We start from the raw sequence: 25,087 nt of genomic DNA, 5'->3' as shown, positions 1-25,087 counted from the left end.
TTCTGTCACATACCAGAGACAAACGGCACGTTGGGGAATAGGAACCCATCTCAGGCAGCACTTATGCTTAACCTCAATTATGGCATCAACGGGACCAGTACAATCTGAAACACTGTGGAGAAAAAGGAACTAATGCATTGGCATTAAGACTCCATATTTATATAATAAAGAAAAATATTAAGTAAACTATAGCACAGTCATTTGTGATACATGAATATAGATATCGTGTAATATTAACATAATACAGTTGGATGCTTAGCTCCTGAACGCCTTCAAAATAATTTATCTGAATGCTCATGAGGGAAGTTCAGGCTAAGATGAAAAGCATAAATCCACCTAACAGCTAACAAATAATTCACATTAGCAGAGGACATGTGCAGAATACAGGATTTTTTGATAACTAAAGAGCAAGATATTACAGCTCTTGTGAAAATACCAGCTCCTATTAGTGCAAATTTGCAACTTAAGATAAAAAATAAAATTGAACAGGAATTAACCTAAAACAAAACCCAAGTAGAAACTGAACCCTTTTTAGTGGAATTGGACATCTCTGGTAGGAATCAATTTCAGAACCAATGCTATCATTCCAGGTTTTCACATCTGTATGAAAAACAGATGTCACGTTGTGTAGGCCAGTGAAGGTACTGAAAATACAGGGATACTTCTTATGGAGAAAATAATGTGTGATATTTGAGAGACTTATTTCTCACTTAAACTAAACTTATGTCTATATTTTCATTAGAATATCACTTCTAACTGCAGTGTAATCCTGCCTGATTTGTCTGGAGATCCTGCAATATTTTTATCTATGTTATAAACATGTGACTCAAGAGCTATTATTTCAATTAGTAATTTTAGGAACAGCTAGCTAGATTGTCTTTTTTCTGCCAATATAAACTTGGAGGTATTCCACCCTTGTCTGCATCATCTTCACATTTACACAATGTATACAGAGGATTAAGCATTTGCCCTCCATTCTATGTTAAAGTTTAACTGCAAATTCATATTTTTTTTTAATTTTATTTTATTTTCATATTATCGTGTAGTACCCCAGAATAATTTTAAACTACAAAATTATGTGAACTGTGTTGAAATGAGCAAAAGAGGGGATATGTACATGACACCCTCTGGCTGAAAGAGAAGATGGGCTCGATGGCCTCCTGTGTGCACAAAGGAAATTGGTTAGGAATCACCTGACATTTTTGACTGTAGTCAGTGTGGTGACAAGAGCACAGGATTGAAATGAGTGTGAAAGGAGGGGAGTAATGAACAGATGTAGTTTCATCTTGTTGACAAGGTAGCATTTCGGGGCCAGTGTGCAATGCTTTTGGTGCTCAGGTAGAGCAGATGTGTTTACCTGTGGAATTTGTTACCTCTGTGGTATTCGCTCAGCTAAAAAAATTTGGACTTTGTTCAATTAAGTCCAAAAGGACAGGCCTCTGAGTCTGTGGAGGGCTCACTGTAGGATTCATGAAAATCTTAGAAATTTCTATTTTCCTATTTTCTTTGACTGAATTTTGTGCCACTTTACCCTAGTGGGGACTGTTCACCTGCTTGTAATCAGGGATGTTCTATGTGTCTGCAGGATCAGAGCATTTGATCAGAGCACTTTGGGACCCTGTGCTCAGGGCAGGCGGGGTCAGGCATAAGTGCATTGAAGTTTTTAGCATGATGTAAATAACCAAGACAAATGTAAGGCTCTGTAAACATCATCCATTTTCACAACATAAAAAATTGTAAATGGGCTTTCCTTTGAATTTTACAAGTACCTTCTGAAATCGTGTAATAGCCCAGCACAAAAGTTGCAGGTTTTGAGATTTAAAAATGTGTGAGAACGGGGATTTTTGCTGAGACCATATTCCAGTTTATGGGATGCAATTCTAACTGGACTTGCACCTGTTACAACAAACAAGGGCCAAAACCTCCCCCTCAGTGAGGGTTCTGCAGGTTCTCTCTGGTCATCTTGGGGGACATGCAACTGGAGCCTCGATGAGAAGGCGTGGAGCTCTCTCCCAGTGCCAGAGGCCTGTTCAGGGTTGTCCCTGTCCCACCCTGTGGAGCTGTGGTGTGCTGTGCAGCAGCCTGGCAGCAGGGTCGGTGCTGGGCTCAGATCACAGCCTCCCTGCAGTCAAAGCCATGCATCAAAGGAAGCTTTGTAAACAGATAATTAACTTCATGTTTAATTATATGTCCAAAAATTGTCTGAAAATTGATGTTCCAAAAATTAAAAATGAAAAACTAATTCAAAAATTTGAGCTGCTCTGACCATACTCATTAGGAAAATCCTCCAAAAAAATTATCTCTTCAGTAAATAAACCTCCACTTACATAAATAAGGAAGGCATATTTAGATTACAGTTCAACATGGAGGAGAAATTTGGCAGATCTAATGTTTTCAAATCAATTTGGTATGTGTTATGAGAATAATGTCAGTGGAAAGGTTGCTTTTTATTTTTTTTTCCTTTAAAAATGTAAAGGAGAAGGAAGAAAGTTGCCTTTGATAAACAGAAAGGCAATGCTATAAATAGCTGGAGCAGCGATAAGGCAAAGAGCTTCTAAATAAATGAGGCGTGAAAGTTGGGGTTTTTTTTTAAACTCCCAATGAAAGTTGTGTATTCATCAGAACAGCTTTAAATTCTGTGAAACAGGACAACAATATATTTTACAGTTTCGAGCAAGGAAGCAGAGAGTCTTGCCATAATAGAATACGTACTACATCCCTGCAAAGAAGACAAATGACAATATCTAAAGGGATTTCACCTTGACCAAAGGAATTCTATAAGACAGAAGCAATTTTGATTTTGCCACAGTAAAAGAACATTGGAATCTGGAGTTTGATAAAACTGTTCTGTTGGCTGGGAAGTTTGCCTTTCAACTGTGTTTGATGTGATATTTCGTTCATTTTGCCAAAATATTTTATGCCAAGTATTGCTATTAAATCTTCTATATTGCAGAGATTTTTGTCAACAGGCATACAAGGATTGGGTTTTAAGTGGAGTTAATCATTGAACTTGGAGAAGAGAAACAGTGGGGGAGTTCTTCACTTGTACAAACAAACCACCATGCAAGCTTCAGCCATTTCTGTAATTATTACCCTCTTTTCAGAATAGTGTAGGTAAAATATAAAATCTGGCTCCCTCTCTGATCTCTATTCATGTTTAAGTCTTGTAGAACCTATTAGAAGAAATGGATAATTAAAACAGAAAAAGCCATGTATTTGCGGCAGCTGCTGGTGTATTGAATCTTTTGAAGTCTGCTTTAAGCAATTATATCTGAACACTTCTTTTGGAAGCCTGTTTTTTCTGACTCTTTCAATTCTTTGTAAATACTATATATCGTTATAATGAGAGATTAAATGTTAATCCATTTTGCCTTTAAATAACAAATTTTAAAAGGAAAAAGGATCCCCACAGAATAACGTAGTGCCCTGCCTTCTTCCCTGTACCCTCCAGTGTGTCTGAAACAGTCACTTTTTTAACTAGTACTTTTAGTTGGTGTTTGTGGTTTCATTTTACTATTTGATTTACATTGTAAATTTGGGCATCTCTTGAATGCAAAGGTAAAAATGTATTGCAAAGGTGTGGTTTAGTGTTTTTGTTGTTACTGTGCACTCAGGTGTATGCAGTCACTGAGTGTAGATTAGCCCCTTAAATGGGATCTGCTAATAGTTGTAGGCCTTTGGCAAGTGATTCCTTCCCATGCTAGACAGGAGAAGTAAGGGCATACCTGTGCAGGGGTAATACTGAGTAATGTTTAGCAGATATTGCTGTGGTATTACTGAAACTCTAACTTATAATTCTCAAAGCAAGATCTATGCTCCATCACCAAAAGCAGTGAGGTGTGGTAGTCAATTGTGGTTGGGATGTGGGAGAGAAAATCTGTGGCACAATCCAAGATAAGAAATAGATCACAACCTGACAACAGGGCAGCTCTTGCTACCTAATGAAGCTATAGTTCCTAATGAGCTTGTCCTCCTGAACCATTGAGGATAATGGATCTATGCAATTCTGGACTCCTTTCCCCATTTCACAGAGCCCAGGCCCAACTGGGAGGCTCTATGACATTTAAGGATGACTGCCATTTCCCAATGCTGATGCTTCAGTTAAAATGATTTGTCCTTGTGTTTCTTATTTTCCATAGTAATCACTGCCATAACTCTGTGTCCAGTGGTGTTTGACTGTGAAAGTGACACCCACACTAAGGAATATGCCTAGAAAAGGAGCAGACAACATGGAAAGTGTTGCTAAAGTAGCATCATCCTTCATGGGTTTGTAGCACTCTGTCCCAAGCAGAAGGGACAAAAACTTGCAACACAGACCAAAAAGTCAACATGCTCAGGGTCTGCTGCAGGTCATCCTGATCTGGATTTGGAATACGGTGTTAGGTAGTGGTTCTGTCTTCCTTGACACCTGTCTGATCAGGAGGACCACGGAGAGCTGAAGTGCAAGGTGGAATCCCAGGTATTGTTTAGGAACTGGTGGCAGGTTACAGCAAAGCACGCTGATGTTCATTGCCTTTCTTTGGGTATGGTAATGGTTCCTTAATAAAACTGGCTTGGCAGTGCAACACAAAAATCCCAGTATGGATGCCACAAGTATTCTTTCCAGATGATGAGAGTTTTACAGGATCTGCTCTAATCTGACCTGGCAGCACCCAGAAATTTTAGTTTTCCCTACTACTCGTTTTGGCTGCTGCTGTTCCTGCTACCTCTGTAAACCAGCATCTAAACCAAACAGACCCTGCACCAGTAAACTCTCTGTGCAGCCACGGAGGACAGTCAGGCAAAGCATAATCCAAGTAAGATGTTGTTTAAAAAATTCCTGTGCCACTTGGGCAGCTCCCTGGAGATGACAAAGAGACTTAACAGCGACTCTTCCAAAAAAAATACAATTCCGTTTCGTATTATTTTGAGGAAGGTGATGTGACTACCTTGAACTTTGGGAGTGTATGTAAGAGTATAAATAACAGCTCTCTGAGCTGTTTTACTCCTTTTAAAAGTTGTATTAATCACAAAGATTTCTGTAAAAAAATCTTTCCAGCAGAGAAACGTCTGTTGCAAGTACTTAAAAATAGATCCCTGCACTGAAATTTTCAAATTAGAAATTTTATTTCTGGTACGCTTTTTTTCCTTGTTTTTCCTGAGGAAACTGATTAATTAGACTCTCTGCTAACCTGTTTCTGGTGTGAGGGCAGTGCATGGTGTGGAAAGGTGGTTCTTCCAATGCAGTGGGTGACTCCAGGAGATGGAGCTGAAGAGCAGCAAGATAAAGACCCCAGCTCGTCAGCCCACCCACAGACAGGAGCTGTGCCTCGTGTGAGCCCTGGGGCTTTAGTTTAAATTCAAAGAGTATTTCTTTTGAGGGAGCTACCCATGGACCCCTGCATCCTACATCTCTTTGTTGTGCACAGAACGACTGCTTGTGTGGCCTATGTTAGAGTAAAGCCTGTGTATTTTTAAAATAAAGGGTAAACACAGTCCGGTTTATTACTCAGTCCAACAAGCATCTGTTTTGGGGACAGTACAAGGTCAGAAATAAGGAAGAGGAGGCTGAAAATATCTGGTCATTTTATACCCAGGGACACTTTTTTCCAGGAACATGGTGAGGTCTTCACTTACTTTAGCCCAGCTTCAGAGAATACTGGGGTACAGGGACACATCATGAAGCCAAGGCTTCTTCAGCTGTCACTGCTGTGGCAGGAGACACTTGTGAATGTAAATCCCTGGATTCAAATCTTGAGAAGCCCAAACAATCCAGGAGTGACCAGATCTTGCACCCTTGTGAGTCCCCAGAAATCAAGGCTTCAGTCTATCACAAGGACCTGTTACTGGTATTTCATTTTTGCCTGTATCATAACATTCAGATGTCCAGCAGATACAGCAGTGCCATGCTGGCATAGATAGGTAAGGAATATCTTTCTGAACAGAAGTGGAAACAGCTGCTCTGTAATGGTTCTGTGTTACCTTGAAACATGAGCAAAGAAAATGCAATGTGTCCCTTGCCTATAAAGTCCCTCTGAGGCCTTAATTTTGTGCACATCAAAAGGTTTTACTCTCCAAAATTACTCCTCAGTTAAAAAGAGAAAAGATGCCCTTTGCTACTTTTGCCTAGAGCCCAATATCTTCTGACATTCCATAGCAGCTGTGGCAATGCTCTGCTTAATGCAAAGAACATCTGGGCTGCCTGCAATTCTGGGAGAGAAGTGTCAAAAGTGTCATAGACATCCTTGAGCAAAGAAGGATCTTCACTTTTATTACACAGAAGTGTCAAAAACAGCATTATTTAACATCAGGTTGCAATTTGGTGCGCAGAATATAAGTCTGAATAGATGTGACAAAACCCCTTCTAGGAAATTGCTACTTAGTGTTATTTTTTCATAGTTTCAAATTAGCATTTAAAGGAAAAGCACAAATGGGGAGCCTGGAGGTAACCCTGACAATGAAAGATCCCAGCATTCTTTTTTTGTGCTTACTTCACAACCTCATTGCTGTCCGCCGAGTGACTGAGATTGATTAAATCATTGTCATCATCAGTGAAATGCACTGCATTGATCCAGCGTCACTCACAAAGCCAGCCTATGTGACACAGCTAATTTGACATAATTGAAAGTTCCAGCTCCAGAAGGTCACTGAGCTGGACTCAGGACACTAGTTATCATTTTGTCCTTGGAACAGGGTCAACTCTCCTGATAAAATAAGACAGCTTTTTGTCACACTATTAATTGTTTTTCCATGGTTTGTATAGGATAAACACCGGCTTTCATATTTTGATTGAATTTTTATGGTGGACAGAAGATAATTATCACCTCTTTATGCTAAATATTTTTTTAAAGTCTGATTAGATTGAGCTCTTGTTTCTCACTCAAGTACAATTCTACTAAGAAAAACTTTAGATCAGGACAGCAAATTTCTTTCGATAAGGATGGTAGTATGATACGCATCATGAAGTATTTAATTTACAAAGGAAAATATGGCATTAGTTAAAAGTTTGTTGAAGGCGATGTTCCTCTCTTCTGTTACCACATCCGTCTTTCCCACCTTCCCCTCTTTTTCCATTTTCTGCTGTTCCCTTCTGGAACTTGAGTGCTGTGTTTGAGATCTCGGGCTGAGCCAAGTTTGAGACCATGGAGTTGAGTAAACTCAGAGGTCACACACTGTCACAGAACAGAGGAGTCACAAAAAGCCATGCAGACAGGCATCAAGGCAAGGTTGGCAACTTTAAAGTACTGTCAAGTGTTTCAGCTGAAACTCCTCTGAACAGGGTCCAAATTCCTGATGAAAGGTTGTGCCTTAAGAAAAATGGCCATCAGGCCATTTGCTTCATGCTTTAAGATGGACAACAAAATCCCACACCACTTTCAAAGATGTGTGGTTTATGTAAGCAGTGCAGTATGAATATGCTTGTGTAAAAATTCTTTTTCATAAAGGGAAACAAACATTGAAGTGTTTGGAAAAAATGTTTCTTTATACTGTACAAAATCAGTGGGCAAAGCTAGGAGTTTAAGTAGGTCTTATAAGCTGTGTAATTGCTTTGTTGGCCTTTTGCTCAGAGTTAAATTAGCAGCGTATCTTTTATTTCTTTCCCTGTGTTTGCTGTTAAAAAGTCAGCATATCCCAATAGCTCCCATTGCTTCCCATTCCAAATGCAGGTCAAAATGCCAGCTTTCTAATGGTGAATGTCATGTATAATTTATCATGGAAAAAAGTACTTGATAAAATCTCTGCAATAGTTTCTTCCTGCTTTGTTATTCATATAAGGGTTTTCTGTGTTTTGGGGTTTGTTGGTTCCTTGGGTTTTTGGTAGGGTTTGGGTTTTTTTTGGAAGCATGCCTTCTATCATCTCTAAAGCAAGCAAAAAAGGAAAAGCACCAAAAGGAAAAGCTAATGTACAGGTAAATAAGGGGAAGGGCAGCTGTGGCACACTTGTGGGACAGTAGCTTGACACAACCTTTTGTAAAGGAGTGACTTAATTTCTGAGTGACTTGTGGGGAAGGGTTTTCACAAAGCAAGCAACACAAAATTAATATGAGCTTGGCAATACAATGTCTTTAATTACTAGGAACAAACCAGTGAGTTAAGATAGCTGGCTTATAGAAAGACATACGAAAAGCAAATAAATCTTTCTATAAAGATTTTTCAAAAAGCCTAATGTTTCAACATACTCATAGAAATAGGAGGTAGGTCTATAATACATAACTCTCTTCAAAAATAAAGGTCTAATACAGGCCAAAGGGAAACGACAAGCCATAATGTAATTGTTCTATCTTTTGTAAGTCTTTCAAAAGTTTCATCTGAGTAGCTTTTAAAACCTAACTTGCAATCGACAAATCCCACTGGGCTCCTATTTATAGTATCCTAATTTTCAAAGAAAGCAAATCAGGCAACTGTTTTTAACATGAATAATATTGCTCCCAGCACTCTGCCTCCAGCCCACACATTGTGTTTTTTGGCACGATCATGGCAATTAAAAAAAATAAACAGCTCTTTTTAATATTTTTTATACATAAGCTATTACAGTCAGCGCTGACACAGCTGGCAGAGAAACTCAGTGAAAGGTAAACATTCTGCTCAAAATGTAATCCAACATATTGTTGCGTTTAGTTGTTAAAATGTAATTTTCGTGAAAGAATATTTTAAAAGTAAGTTTAATTTTTTTTATTTTTACAGAATTTCTTGTATTTTGATATCTGATTACAAAAAAATCATAACCTTTTAAAGCAATGGCACTTATGACACTGGATATTTCAGTCAACAACTTATTGAATTTTTTAAAATATTCTTAACAAAAATTGGGAATGAAAATTAGGTGTGTGATGCTTTATCCTTCAGCAGAATGTAATAGTCTGTGCTAGTAAAATCAATTTTTTTTAACAGAATTTTGTCAAAAACAGGAAGTTCAGTAATAAGTGTCTTCAACTGTTTAAAGGGAAGAAAACTTCCAGTAGAATTAAGATTAGTTTGTGACTTGCTTCAGCAACAACAAAAGATTGTTGCTTGACCTGATTACTACGAGCACGTATGAAATGAGATATGGAATGATAAGTATTTCACTAGAGAAAACACATGAAGGTAAGGGACATAGGTAAATAATTATCTGTCATACCTGTCCAGAAGTTCTAAAGGGACTTTTATTTTTAAAAAACATGACTTTGTGTGGTGGCTTACGATTAAGATGCTGTACTTCCAACATTTTGCTCCCTGTTGGAGACAAATGCAGAGGCAGCCAAGCAGAGCTGGGTGCAGGCAGGGTTCTGGTGCTCTCTATAATGCTCGGGAGGTTTCTTACCAAGAGCTGGGTGGTGCCTGTGTGCTGCAAACCCCACCTCTGCTGCAAACCGTGCCCTGGTGTTCATGGGACAGCTCAGTGGGAGGTGTGTGTAACCAAACAAATACAGAAAGCACCCAGTGGAACTTTTGAGGAAGCTTGTGGGCATATTATAGCTACATATGCTCCATGTTGTGTGGCAGGTCAGCAGGAATTGAGAGTCCTGGTTGACATTTGTTCACCTGATGTGTAAGAATGTGAGATGTGCTGGTTTGTGCTGCCTGGACAATGGAAGTGTCCACCATAACTGGTGTCCCTATCAGTAATTATGTTTAAAAGGAATTTCTTTAAAGATCCACCTTTTCCTTTTACTGATTACCAGTATATCCTTGGAATCAGGGTTTTCCAACTCCCAGTTGCTTCTCCTTCTCTCAGACTGAATTATAAAAATAGCAGGTATGCTGCAAAAATAGGTTTCTGCCCTTTTATAATCCAGTAAATTGCCCTCTGGCTACATAGTTGGAGTATATGGATTTAAGTTTGTAAGAGCAACTCAACAATCATTTGCAATGTGTTTAACATGAAGTGAAGAGAAACATTTAAAGTTTAGAGCAACCTTCAGTAGAGAAGAAAATTATTTGGTGACTCCTATTGTTCATCTTGGAATGTGTTTCAGATGTTAGGTGTGGACTTCATATCACCCTCGGGGCAGTTAATAACAGCTAAAGGAGCATTATCTGCTGAAGTCATTGGAGTGTGAACCCAGAGACATTGTTGTCTTTGTCTTGTCACAAAAGAAATTCAAAATAATTGTGCAGAAGAAGGAGTGCAACAGAAGCATTCTGTGGTCTGGTTCTCCAGTCATTCTGATCTGTTACACCAGCAAATTTGTGGCCAGGACAATTGTGACCTAAAATTGTGCTCTCTGACTAGGACAAATACAATGCAAAAGATTTTAATTGCATAGAAATTTTTTTGCAGTGAAGATACAATTAAAAGAAGTATTACTACTTTAGGCAAGTGGCAATCCTGGAATTGTTGTGTAACTAGACTTTCAACAGCTGTGCTCTCTCTCTTCATGGAGATGATCATACCTGGCATTGTATCATGAAAAAAAAAAAAGAAAAAGATTAGAAGAGTGATGTATTTATTTCATGTGAAAACTCAGTTGCCCTGATCTGATTCTCACCTAAGAAAAGAGGGGAACTTTTTCCAGTGCAACCTAAGGTTTCAGTACAACCTAAACTGTTAGATTATGAGTATTTGGGGGCATCCCACATCAAGTTTTCTATTGATTCCTTAATCTGAATAGATATGCTCCACACAGCTGTCCCAATGGGCATGTTGGTGGATTTGAGAAGAATCATATGCTCCTGACTGGGGCCAGGGTCTTGCTGTTCTTACTGAGTTTCAGAGCAAACTACTTCCCAAATGCAAACCCCTTCCCAAATGCAAACCCCAAACAAATGATGACTAAATGATGTGATCTGTGTTGTATCAGTCTGTTGTGCTACAGACTCTGCAGGACCTGCACAAATGAAAGTTTCACGTGCCCCTATCTGCTGTTGGCAGTACATTTGGTTCAGGCTTTCAGAGCCATTGAAACATGTTTGTCTGCTCTCTGCTGATGTTCTTAAGAGCCCACACAGGCCACAGGGAAAGGTCGTCTATGGTGGGAACAGTCCTGATGGGCAGATCAGCTGTACCTCCTCCTTGATACTTCCTGCTGAGCAAGGTGGAGCTCCCTGTAGGGCTGCCCATGATGGACAGCAGGCTGTGCTTTTCAAGTCTAGCCCAAAGTCAACAGGAAAGGAAGTCCTATGCAATGAAAAAATTTAAGTCTTCTGTAATATACAGCAGTGTGCTGATTTTTGTTATTGTTATTATTATGGACTCTGAATTAGATCCGTGTGAAATGAAGTTGTAGATGTTAAATGCAAAAATATCTGAGATGATGTTATGTCTATTTGATACAAAAGGGGTGGCAGGGTAACAAAAGAGGGAAAATGAAGGAGACTGATGTTTGTTTAATAGAAAAAGGCAGCATCTGCAGGGAAAAAATTATAATCCTAAGGTTTTTTTAAGACTATTACAAAGAATAGAGAATAAAAATAGGGAAAACTGGAAAAAGCAATAATATCTATAAACATTAATTCATAGCTTGTTTTTTTTGAAGTATATGACTTTTTTTTCCCCAAACTCACTAATAGGGTTCTAAATACGAGTGAGAATAGCAAATTGCTTTTTCTATCTCTGGGATCTATAGTTTCACCTCTACACTTGAATAAAAACATTAACCAAGAGGCAGATACTCATTTCTTTTGTTTATGCTCAGCCTCAGGAATTTTTCAGCTGAAATCAATAATTAAAATGTTTATTAGCCATGGTAAGTGTTATAAATGAAACTTTGTTAAACACAGATTATCTTAGATAACGGAGATATTTATGTCCAGATTTTTTAGCCAGGTAACAGAATTTGAGAGGAGAGACAATGTATAACTTCATATTTACTCCGTAGATTCTGTATTCACTGGGGAGATTCAAACACTTTGGTATCTTTTCATTTTCTTTACACAACAGAAAGCAGTGGTTGGTTCTTAAGAAATAGATCCACATGGAGTTTATTTTAAGTGTTAAAAAAGCATGGAGTTTAACGTAACAGTTTCTGAAAGATCACAGAATAAATGGTTTTAGAAAGTAGAACTCCTGATGCATCCAGAATACATCTCCAATTAATAAAAAATGCTTATAATACGTACCTGAGATGACATATATAGTTTTATGTGTGCATATTGAGCGAGACAATTTGAGTGTATATTTGAAAAGAGAAAATGAGAGTTTGAGTACATGCTTTAAACAGAAGAGGGATCATATGCCCATACCCAGTACTCTACTGTAGAGGGACAGAGGTTCAATAGACCCACACTTCTGTTCCTACTCTTCCCATGGCACTCCGAGCAGGAATAGTTTGATTGATATGGAATGAAAACATGGTTCATGATTGTTAGGCTCTTGGGATTGTAACACTGAGTACAGTGAAGTGAGCCTAAAGCTTTTGGAAGCTGGAACAGCTTTTTTTAAATATCCACAGAAATATTAGTCTGATGGGATGGTGTTTTGGTTTTGGTGTTTTTTTTTTTTTCAAATTTCCCTTAAGAATTCCATTATATCGATTATTTTCCTCTTTCCGATTTCTCTGGGTATCTGTAGCTCTGAAGTGGAGCTGCACATCCAGCTGGCAAGGTGCTGGCATGGGAGTGCCACTGCTCCAGCAGCTGCTGCTGTCCTTTTTTTTTTCAGCAGCAGTTGCTTGGTGAGAGCCAGTCAAACTCTGCTGGGCTTTTCCTCCCAACCACAGAACCTAATCTGTGAAGCAAAATAGTTCAAAATGCTATGTTCCTCTTCTCCTTACACCAGTGGTACTAGCTTGGAGTACTTCGTCCTCACAGGCATCTCTATTTTTCATTCCATAGCTTTTCTAGTAAAATACTGTAGTTCAATGAACATGTGAAGTGCTTTTCTTTTCTGAATATCTCCTTGAAGAAACGTCTGCTGTGTTACCACAAGAAGTCACTTACACACAGGGGTAGCCAGGGTTCTGTGATAGCCAAAATCAAAGGTGGAGATTTCTGTTAAAACCTTTCAGATTATTTTGGAATCACTAAACTGTGAAATAGCTATTTTGTTAGCTTAGAAATTTTTCTACATGTAACATTTATTCCTCTTCATCATTCCTTGTGTTTGCTTCTCATAGCTATTTGTTGCATCTTGCTTCAGATGAAAGTGCAGACTCTGAATAAGCCTCAAATCTTCTTGCTCACTGACCTAGCACAGTGAAGGCAATGCAACATCCACATCACTGCAAATAGTAATCAGCCCCCTCAAAGAAGGCATAGATAAGCAACATCCTTCTCAGTGTGAACAGTCACTAGGCATAGGTGTGGTTCATACTGTTGTCCAGCATATATCTTAGGAATCATACTCTGTCGACTGTGTTTTTAATATGCATTTCTTAGAATAAGACTATTATCCTGTAAGCCAAATTAATGTGTCCACATTTTAAAAGGAAACTATTTATTTGGATTTAAACACTCTGTTTTGTGTTTCGAAGAGTGGAGAAAATTGAGTCTAATAGGAAACCCATTATTATATATCTGGTGTAATAAACACTAACAACAAATTTCTAAAAGCTATCCGGAAGTTGCTGCTATGTACCTTCCATTTTGTTCTCATTTATGGCACTGATAGTACAAAGTCCTTACAACTCCAGGAGTGGGCTTCCTCTGAGTTGTGATCAGAGCTGGCCTTTTGTTTGTTTTGATACTAACCTGTCAAAGTTTCTCACTGACAAGGGGCTCCTCCAAGTTTTGTGAAGGACTGGAGAACTGGAAGTCCACTGTACTTCTGCAGTCCAAGGCACTCTGTAGTCATGGAAGAACAAGGTTATGATTTTTGTGTGTTTGTCATTTAGTTGCCAAAACATTTATCCACAATAAAGAAAAAATATTCATACTGTATGGAGGCTATGGGATGAGTGTCATTTAAAATACTTATCCCTTCTTTTTTATCTCAACTGTAAAGAACAGGGTTAGGGTAGTAAAGGGAAGTGCAAAGCTGGTAGACTCAGCTGTATTTTCAGAATACTGGATACATTGTATGCAGCCTGGCATACAAGCAAAAACAAACAGAGAAAAGCAGACACTCTAACTATAATTAATAATTCTCAGCTAAAGGAAAAAAGCATGTCTACAAGATAGGAAGGATACTGAGCTCCTGCTCTGCCAGATGGAAAAAAAGATGAGTTTTGAATCTGCCATGGCTTTCCACATTTGGCTTGAAAAGTGCAAAGCTGTGTGTGAAACAGCTAGTTTGCCTGTGCCTTCCCAAACCAGAGTCTCTTTTGACCCTGCTCAAAAAGGAAATAATTTATTTAAATGAGAATAAGCAAATAGGACCTCAAAAATATGGTCAACCGCCCCTATATGTTAGTCTAAGTATATAATAAATATCACAGGAACTCATTAGGAAAAAAAGTTTTAAGAGGGTTTTTTTTTTTCTGCCTTGGTACAAACCCTGAGTGAGAGAAGGTTAATCCTTAACGTGAATGCCTAGCCTTGAGATACTATGGTAGGAAGTAGCTCCTTCCAGCCTAATTTAATCTAGATTAGCCCACAGGGACCTCTGTGCCCATAGAGCTGAACATTTCTCATCCAGCAGAACTCAGTAAAGGGGGAAGTATTCCACACAGGGCACTGGTCAGGGCTGGGACTTTTCAGTACTACAGTAATACAAATAATCCATTATATTAGGAGGCTTTGAAAAAGGAATGTTTGACTGTATGGAGCAAGTAATGGTGTTTGATGTACCTCCAAGGTGGCAGTCAGTGGGTGAGCCTTGCAAAACTCAGCTGCTTCTCTCAGCAAGTTTCCGCCTTGTAAACAGTGCCTTTGTTTTCTGTCTATGTGGGCTCTGATGCCTTAGATTCCCTTTGATGTATGAATGAATCCGGTGCTTCACAACAAAACTCAAACTAGACCTGAAAAAGCACAGAGGGAGAGAAGAAAGAAGGGAAAGGGAAAAGGTAGTTTTAAATATCCACATTACTAAAGCTGGTGAAATGATGTGTGTACTGACAGGATGATTGTGTATTTGCTCTTTGTGGCCATTTGGGGCAGTTGAGGCTTGTGGATGTACTTGAGGTTGCATGAGTGGTTTTCTGTTTGCTAGCACCTATGTGTATGTAAGGAGTTCAGAGACAGAATTTGTTTACTCAAAGCATCTGTCAAATAACTTAATGCAGCAACTAATTCAGGTGAAAAGAGTAACCTGGTCTTGGACAAACTGCAAGCAGACAAATGGGCCAAAAACCAGGCTGCTGTGGCTTGTGTATGGGAGAAACAACCTGTATTCTCCTGATGGGGCAGAAGGATGCTTCTTTCTTTGCACCTGTTCGTCCCGTGGCTCTTGATCTCTAAGGATCCTTTAACTGACTGGTTATTCCATACAGAAACAGAAAAGAGTGGATTTACCCTGTCTTGCTATTGCATGTCTGTCTGTGTGAGGGAGATGAGGCTCTTCCCCATGTTCAGAGTCTGCCACACAGGACAGCGTGCAGGACAAGCTGACCTTCTCCTTTACATCTCAGAGCTGTGAAACAGAGCCCAGCTACACTGGCCCTCAGTTTGTCTAATACAGTTGTGTACTATAAATGGATCAGCCAGTTGTGACTGGAACCACAATCCTCAAAAAACCTTTCGACAAATCTGGTTTGAGTTTCAAGTTGCAGTGAAATATGAGATGAGGTGGGTTTTATATGGTTTCAGGTTTTGTTGAAAACCTTTCAACTAGTTCTAGTCAGTAGCTGTTGCTTTTTCAGTTCCCTCCTTCTAACATGTCTATGGTATTTCTAGTTGAATGTGCCCCAGATTAAGCACAGTTAGGAGAAGGGGTGGAAATACAGTCCCTAAATTTGACTCAGCTCAGAGGGAACTGAGAAAGAGTGAGAAGGATGCCCTTTCCTTATTCAAATTCCTCTTTTGGTCTAGTGGAACTTTACGAAAACTTCATTTTTGTATGGAGATTTTTGGACTGCTTAGCTAGCTGTGATAATAGCACTATAGATCACCTCCTAACTGGCTGGTGCAAGTGGAAAAGGAGCCCTGCAGACTCTGTTTGGCAGGTGGACAGGAGACCTGGAGAAGCAGTCAGATTCCCAGCTGGCTCATGGCGCTCACAGCCGGGAAAGCAGTCTGCATGCTGCCTGCCACGGAGCTGGGAGGCGAGGAGGGGCTCGGCTTCCCAGCTGGCAAGGGGAGCACAGGCCTGGAGAAGTGGGCTGCTTTCCGTTTGGCTTCACAGGTTGAGCGAGAGGCCAAGAAATGAGGTTCAGTTCCCATTAGCCCGTCTGGTTCTTGATTTGCTTCCTTTAGTTAAAAGAGGCAGAGAATACTGATGATGTTTTGCCAGGCACAGGATTGAAGCTGAGTGGCATGGAAGAATAGAGACTTAAATAAGCACAGCTCGCTGTCTCCACTTGCTTTTGTCAGTCCGTGTAACAACCTTGCTGCCAGCAACCTTCCTTGCAAAACAGAGGAAAAACCAGGGGTCATTGGGAGGTGATTGTGCAGTTCTACGAATGGTACTTAAGGTTGTTTTAAATTATTACAGAACCATTTATATTGTTAGCCTAAACAGGGTATTGATGGTTTAAATATTTAGGAAAAGATTAGTATTTAGTGATTCTTTCCCAGGTATATTGGAAAATATATTTGATAGTTCATCTGTTAAAAGGTTGTTTAAAAACATCATGGGTATTTCATGTGCAGACAATTGAAGTTTCATCTCCTCTGAAAACATATTTTTAGTATATTAGTTCTTTTTAATATGCAGTACTTAGGAGAAAGACAACAATAGATCTACTGTTAATATGTGGCTAGCACCATTGTAAAACCTGATTTTTAATTTTTTCCCCTCATTGCCTTCAGTTATTCCTTTGGAATTTGTGGTCTGTTTTTTAAAAATCAGTCCTGATTTCTGTGCCAGTCTTCACTGGAGTTTGTAATAACATACTGTAATTTAGGCAGCTCTGTGAGGTCCCATGTGTAAAGTTATCTGTGTAGCGCCTGCATGATCAGAATCCAAGGCAGCCCCATTTTCACTGAGTGCAAGATATTAACATTTTAAAATTACTTCAGATCCACAATTCAGTAGAAGCCAGCAGAACCTGGACTTCAGGGCTCCCTGCACTGCAGGCAGTAGCACATCTGTTACCTCACTTGTAACATAGTGCTAATAGCCAGGACTCTGGCAGCACATACTTCAGCTGAGAAGCACCCAAAGCCTTTGGAACGTATGAGCAGCCTGGGCTGAAGTTTGAGCTGGTGCAGCTTCCCCTCTTGGTGTCCGAGTTGGCCAGTGAGTGACATACAGTGCATTCACAGGTGCAGCTTTGCATATGCATCTGGTGCAGTGTAGAGACAGCATGAGTTGCTTTGGATTTTTTACTACAGATTTTGCACATAACATCCGTACCTGTACATAGCCAGTGCTCTTTTTTCACTTGAATGCCCTCTATAGTCAGCATACTTTAAAACTCGTCTCCCACTCTCATCACATCACAGCCAAATCCAGAGCCATGAATTACCTCACAGATGTAGTGACTTAGTGGGGCATTCGTAGTCTATCAGCACATCTTGAGAATTGTGTGTAACTAAGGACGTCTCCAGGGTGCAACACAGGGTTCCATGGAAGTGTACTAGGGTACACAGATAACTTTACACATGGGACTTCACAGTTCAGGTACTGCAAGCAGTATGACCAGCTTTCTCTGGCAGTCCCTCTGGACTCATTATTTCAGGTTTTTACTGATCTGTGGGTCCTGAGTGGGCTACCGGGCCCTCATCTTGGGGTATGAGTCACTGGTGAGAAGCTCTGAATCTGTTCATCAAACCCCAGTGTCCTGAAGCAGTTTATCAAGGAAAGCTGTTCAGCCAGGTAGTACCTTCTGAGCTGTGGAAGGGTACTGCAGAGTGCTTCAAACATAGCACTGTACTTGGCTAAGCAGAAACAACAGAAGGGTAATGTACTCATGACTAAGTTATGAGTAGAAGGCCCAGTAATGAGGGTAAGCTACACTCCAAAACAGGCACTCTCGAGCCTTCACTGACCCTCATCAGTGTGTTTTTATTGAAACACTCAACATCCATGAGGTACACAAGCAACCTGCACTTTGAAAGCACTTGAAAACCTTTTTTCAGGAAGTCAGCTCCAATGACATTAGAGGAGAGAAGAATGCATTACCCTGTGTTCACTCCACTGGGAACCAGTGTCCTTGCAACACAAACACAGAGCAAGAGATTCCAGGGGAATTTATTCACCAGGTTCACGCCTTGTACCCCAAGCTGGACTCCCCCATTCCCTTGGGGAAAATGGGTTTTGTAAAGCTCAGCACATTCTCAGTGCTGAGAGAAGATCAGCACATTCTCAGTGCACAGCTCACTCGCATAAGGAAACATGTATTTGGCCTGTCTTTACTGTCACAAAATTCCACTTTTTCCATAATCACTTTTAATCATAGTACTTATAAGTTGCTTCATTTTCCTTTTTTTAATAACAGTTGATTGCCACGTTATATAGGCAATAACCTATAAACTGGAATTGCTTTGCACTCATAAAGGCTTAAAATAGCAAGTCTAATTTGTTTATTAAAAAGTGATAAAAAAAAAGACAATGCCCCATGCTGAGACTTTGTAAACCACCTTTCATTCTATAGTACATCTTTATAGCTGTGTTATAAACCCCTCGTAAATGGGTTTTGTAGTAAAATGCTGACACAACTTTAACTATAGAATCTTGAACAGCAGCAATGCAATAAAAGATCAAACTGTAATGCTAGAGTATAAAGAAAGAATCATGATATGCAAAAAAAAAAAAGTTTGCATGAGTAATGGAACCTGATACTAAGATACTAAATATGGACAAAAGAAATAATCTGCCAAAGTTTTAAACCAGCCCTTGGAACATTTATGATTTGAGTTTTGGGCTGTTGGTGTGTATTCATTAGGTCCAGAGAACTGCTAAAGCTCAGCTCACTCTAGTGGGTTTCTGTTGCCCCATTCTGGCATGAACAGCTGACTGTGCATGAACAACAGTGGGTTTGCACTGCCCTGCACTAAGGAATCATTAAACTGGTGACCTGAGAGAATTGTGCTTCTGGAAGGGGTCTTTAGTGAAACAAACCAGGTGTAAGATGTTCCTGCAGCAGCACAAGCTGGTTGCTGTCCATCCGTGTTCTTGACAGCAGCTAAACCAGCATCCAAGTCAATAGCAGTTGTTTGTGTTATAAGAGAATCCTTCTGGGGTACCATATGCCAAACAAATTTTTACTATTGCTTCTTCTTTGTTATATTAAAGGTCTGTGAATTAGTGAGATTCATGAGGAAAATTATGAGTTTAGCCAAAGAAAGTTGCACAGTAACTGTACCTTGTAATGGAAATGGCGGGGGGGCACCTTTGGAAGGGTTCTGACTATGTCAAGTCACTTTGTTGTTGTTCAGCTTGGATGTACCTGTAACATAGTTTACCTCATGCAACTGAAAATCAATTTGTTCTCTCAATTCTAAGCTACCTCTCAAATTAAGCCCTATAAAACATTTCAAATAGAACAAAGAAAGCTGGCTGAAATAATATTTCATCTTCTGAAATAAGGGTTTGTCAAAGCCAGTCACATTACATGTGGCCAAGGAGAACACTGCTCATTTGAAATGCTATTGAGAATCTGAGAGCTCATAAGTTCAAGTCCATCTGCTGCAGACTTCATGCACTACTAGCTATTACAGTAGCTTGACAATAATCTCGGCATCATCTTTTATTCCAGTCACAAAGGGCTGTCAAAAACCAAATAGTAAGAATTACTATAAACAGCAATGATTCAGTCTCAATGGCAATGGCTCTCTATATCCTAGCAATGTAATCTACTGCTCTACCCTTAAATTGGATATAGCATATGAAGTCCGTCAGCCATGCAGAAAGTGAAAATGTATATTGTCAAGGCCTTTGCTGTCTGTGAAACTGCTGATGAAGAGTCACAGAAGGAGTTTTAAATGCCCTAGAAGAAATTCCAAGTAACATTAAAGTCACAAATAGCAAATTTGACAACTCCCTCTGGACTAAGAAAGTGCCTTCAAAAGTTTTATATTAGCTTCATGCATCATTGTTATAATTTATTAATGTACAGTTTTTAGTTTTTCAGACTGCATGGCTGGGGAATAGTAACTGTAACTTCTTTTTCATGATAAACAGCTGTTGAAAGATTTGCCAATATTCCCTCCTCTTATAATTCAAAAATGCATGCATTGCTTTTCATATTTCTGTTTCCCCAAAAGCATAATAAGATACTATATTTATGATTTAATCGATGAAACCTGTTCTCTGTAGATATTACTACACTGTTTAGTTTGCTAATGTGCATATTTGCACCTAATCTATTAAGAATCAAATATCATGCCTGCATTAGGGCATACACTGGGTAAAAGCCATCTTTAACACTTTGGCTTTTTCAGTATTCAGTAATTCTCTAGCAATTCCTATTCATCTTTGATTACAATCTCACAAGCTTGGAAGAAAGAAACAAAAATGATAGGCAGTAAAAATACAGAATTTTGAAAAGGTCACCTCCTAACAGGATTAAAACTTTGAATCCACCTGCTCATTATAAGGAATGTACCAAACATGAAATGGCATAACTGGAATCTGTTCTTCCAGCAGCGGTTGGTTTATATGACTACCAAATGCCATATACCATTCTAATGGCAGTCTCTGTGCAGAGAAATTTCTGCCCTGACTGGGTATTGAATTTACCAACAGCTGATGCATGTGCTGTTCTAAGGAAGGACATTTTAGGTTGTCCAACCTGTGTAGCTGCTGAAATTTGCCATGCAGGTCTGTTCCTCCCCGCTATAAGTGTCTGTCCTGATGTTGTGCATCTGAGCTTCTCCGTGACACATATGGCACTATCTTCAGTGCCTGGAGGTGTGTAGTATGTGCTTGAACTTTTGTTCATCTCTGAGTAGCAAGACAACCAAAAGACCATGGCGTTTTTTCTGTGAAATGTATTTTAATTATAGGATCCTTAATTTAACCATACAACAAACTCAGTTCTGGACATATTTGCCACGTTTCTTCAAAAGGAAAGTGTTTCTCAGTTAGAAGCTTGACTGAAGTACTTTAGATGTTCATTAAATGAAATTATCTTCTTAATATTTATTATTGTCAAATTTTTCATTTGATCTTAAGCAACTCTCAGGGTAGATTCAAGCAAGGGGAAAATCTACAGTTTTCTATTAAATTCCAACCAGATATTGCAAAGGCGAGACAGTGCGTGTGTCAGACTATTCCCACTAAACTCAATGACAAATTCTTGATTTTTTTTTTCATCTTTTGTGTGCCAGTTATTATGAACAATCTGGTTTTTGGTAATAGTTATTTGAAATCCTTATCTCTGTTCCTGAAATAGAGTACTGTATCTGGCAATAGTTGATCCATGGTACAGTGTGATTTAGTTACTGATACAGAAATATAACACTTTTCTGCTTCCTTGCATCACTGCACATAACACTTTCTGCTTCCTCTTGTGCCTCCCTCAAGAATGGATTCTTGTTGTATTCTTTCAACCCCTTACTTGTGTAAGGAAATTCAGGAGACAGCCCTGAGCATTCTGCATTACAAACGTTGTTTGTATACAAGCTCACATTGCCCTTAAAGGTGGAGTGAGATTTAACTGTATCAGAGAAGTGCTAGAGAAGAGGGCTTCAAAAGATAATTGAAGGAGAAATCAAGTCACTGCATAAGGAAATATGTAGTGGGATTGTCTGTAAAATATGGAGAGTGACAGATATTTTCCATTATTTATGGTCTTGTTTTTAAATAGTTTTCATTTCATGACATCATTACAAAAAATGAAAGGATGGAACAACCTCCAGTTTTTAGGCTTTGACACTAAGTCGTTGTTCTGTAAAAGCAGTTAACTAATATTCCCATCCCCTGGCTGTTCCAGCACATATCATTACACTGATACTGGAGAACAAAGATAGCACTCATTTTGGCTTCTCTTCTGCCATAAATGAAACTATTCTAAATGTTTCAAAATGTTTGCCCATACCTTAGATCAGCACAGTAACCACAGCTATCTTAACAATTACCCAGGGACAGATAAACTAATGACACAAGCAAATGTTTGCTGTGTAGACATTTAGGCAATGGTACAAGTAAGTTATGATAAAATAAAGTAATATTATATTTTGTTTTCATGGCACTGGCCTCAGGAATTGCTGTGCAACCTCCAACTCCATCCTCTATCTGCTCACTCACCCTAGTGCATCAGGCTCTACTCATTTGGAGTATACAGTCAAGACATACTGGCATTTCTAGTCAGAGTTCATGTTCTGTTTACACGGGCCCAGTTTTGAGGAAATCCCATTGATTTCACTGGACCAACAGTGATGGAAACTGATTGAATCTCTCAGAAGTGTATCTTCAGATCAGGCCTTGGCAATGTGGTAAAAAAATCCTTTAGATCTATAGGATGTTGCATCCGTTCACAGTGTCTGGGACCCAGCAAGTTTGGGATTTACTGAGAGATTAAAGTGAGTAAGTGGAGAGGAAAGATACCACTTTAGTTTTATCATGACATCTTAGAGACTGTGTCTTGAATAGTGACTAGCCAAATCTGAACACAGGATGGAGATCACAAGGGCTTTTATTTATGTCTGTAAAGCATGCTAGTCAGAAATGGGTTTCTTCTGACACTCCAGCTATGTAAGAAATCAGTGTTTTTTGTTTCCTTGAGGATATGGGTAAATCACAGAGAAGCCAGTAGAGATGCACAACTGAATTAGGACAGCTTGGCATTTTGTTTTCCACATGTCCTGTCTGTTTATTGTCTTGGACCTCATCATTTCCTTTCTTTCTAGCATATGTCACTACTTTAGAGGAGCAGGAAGCACAGCCTGCTTTGATATGAGTTCCATTCTGTCTTTATTTTAGAAATTGGTACATAACCAGTGGATACAAAAGAAATGAAGGCCATTATCTGTTCATAATTGCAAATTAGGTAAAATGACTGAAATCGTTCATATAAAAGAAGGTAGCTTTGGCTCTATAATGAAGTAATAAAAAATACAGGAAGTGATGAGATTAAGATATTTAGATGGCTATCTAGAATTTTTACCTGTGGGAGTCAAAAATTAAAAAATGGCATCAAATCTAATGTAGTGAAAACAGGATGAGAATCTGAGCTCAGCTGACATGAATTCTGTGGTCTGTAAACTATTATTCCTTTACTGTTGAAGGAGCACCTGACCTTGCCTCTTTATTTCACCTCCCACCCCCCTCCATCCACTTCTGAAGGCAGACAATGCTTAGCTCACACCTCCACGTAATTGGAGGTATAGAGTATGCAGGAATACCCTTAGTGCATTCCTGGAATGATTTTTTAAGTAAGTGTCACTCTTTAATACATATATCCTTCTCTTATGAACACAGAACAAATAATTAAGTGCACTAGTTGGTATTGTGATAGTGCTTTTATTTAAGTATTTTAAAAAATAATAAATAGTGCTTTGAAGTTCTCCTTTGGTTTGTCCCATGTTCTTCTCTGCCCTCTCAGTAAAATTACTTTTACTGCTTACTTTTAACTAATTTTCTTCTCATCTGCAGTGCTCTCTACTCTCTTACTGTTATTCTCATACTTTGGCCCGTTCCCTGGGGTGGTTGCTCTCCTCTCTAAGGTCTGCCTGTGCTGTGCCTCAGTGGTCAGAGCTGCTGTGTTCTGGCACTGTGAGTGTGCAGGTTTCCAGTTTACTCCTTGGGAAGGCCGTGATGTACTGTACAATGTCACAGGCAGATCTGGTCACCTTTTGATCCAAGATTAGCTGGGTGTCCAGCCTCACAGGGCATTTGAAAACAGAGTAAAGGTTTACATAAAATGTGCAAGCACTCTCAAAATAATGATAGTTCTGGGGGAGATGAGTTTTCTAAGTGAATTCCTTTTTCCCTTCAGCTTCTCAGTCCTGCCTGATTGAAGTCTAGCCACCCATATGGTATGAAGATGTCTGGCTGGGCATAGTTGCACACAGCTGGCAATTGGTTCATTTTTGCTCACCTACTTTCCAGAAGTTTCGTGCTGATATTGAATAACCTGGGGAAAATCCTGGACCAGGTGAGGGCTTTGAAGGTCAGGAAACAGATGCTTGGGAAGAACCGTCATTAAATACAAACGGAGCAAAACTTTTCAATGAATTAAATTAAAAGCCCATATAAACATCAGGGACTAATTAATTGTGCAAGAAACGCAATAACTGCCTCTTTGCACGTGTGACACAGAGTACAGCCACACAGTTCTCAGCACTAAAGTCAAGATCCTGTTCAGTGAATCCAGTGTTTGGTAAGAAACCTTAGGATAGCCCCTGCTCTTAGCTTTCCACATTAAGAATTTTATTTGTTTGGAGTTGGTGGCTGACCCTATAGGCATATTTAGGCCCTTTTTTAAGCTTTGTATCAAGACAAGAAAGAGATTGACCATGCCACTGGGAGGAGGTTCGGAGAGTGACTCACTGTTTTATTTCTAATTTGGTAGTGTATCATTTTTCTCCCCACCTGCATTAGGATGCCATTGCAAGCAGCTGAAGTGATTGCCTGAATAAGCCAGATAATGTCAGATTTCCCAAGCTAATTCACTGAAATCTGCAGTACAGCCTTGATTCTGGAGCACAAATCATGCAAGAGAAAAATATGATCTCTCTCTTAACTAAATGATTTTTCTAAGAACTGAAGAGCATCACCCAGTTACCCAGCTATAGGCCTGTCTTTGGTTACATCTCATGGTCTCCCCACTACGTGGGCAAAAAGCTGTGAGCCAGTAAGTGTGGTTTCAAAGCTGTACGATTTTAGAGCGCTTTGTTCCTTTCCTCTGGTTTCATTCTAGGTGAGTGCACATGAGCAATTACAATTCTTTCTGCAGATAATTGGCATTAATGGTATTCTTAGTTGTAATTATGAAACAGCACTTTGACTGCTGGTACAATGGCTGTGGGTACAGTAGTGTCAAGAATCCCCTAATCTGGCTGTAAAGCAGTTCTTTCAAGCTGAGCTTTCGTGATCACTGTGCCTGAACATCATTTTCCTGTCTTCTACCCTGTGAAAGAAAAGTGAAAACTATTTGTTCATCTTAAATGAATGCAGTTCTCATGTTGGTTTACAGTATACATTACTTTGACTATAACTGCTTTACTACATTTCAAATGCCTATTTTGGTAGGTGTGAATCATA

At 39.3% G+C, this 25,087-nt stretch overlaps 1 protein-coding gene and 1 long non-coding RNA gene across 9 annotated transcripts in view; one reads left to right on the top strand and one right to left on the bottom strand.

The window, feature by feature from the left end:
- SEMA6D (semaphorin 6D) overlaps nt 1–25,087 on the top strand; it is a 216,454-nt gene that overhangs the window by 91,959 nt on the left and 99,408 nt on the right. The gene's annotated exons all lie outside the window — the stretch shown is intronic.
- On the bottom strand, nt 12,975–17,399 carry LOC113947546. Its single transcript, XR_003527793.1, has 4 exons — nt 17,294–17,399; nt 14,629–14,798; nt 13,591–13,683; nt 12,975–13,087 (listed from the first exon to the last, which is right to left on the bottom strand). It is a non-coding gene; the product is annotated as an uncharacterized LOC113947546 (long non-coding RNA).

This window comes from Corapipo altera, unplaced genomic scaffold, assembly GCF_003945725.1.
Source record: "Corapipo altera isolate COAL_440 unplaced genomic scaffold, ASM394572v1 50, whole genome shotgun sequence".
NCBI classification, from domain to species: domain Eukaryota; kingdom Metazoa; phylum Chordata; class Aves; order Passeriformes; family Pipridae; genus Corapipo; species Corapipo altera.
Note: the sequence above shows the minus strand (reverse complement) of the source record. Positions and strands in the feature narration are given on the sequence as shown.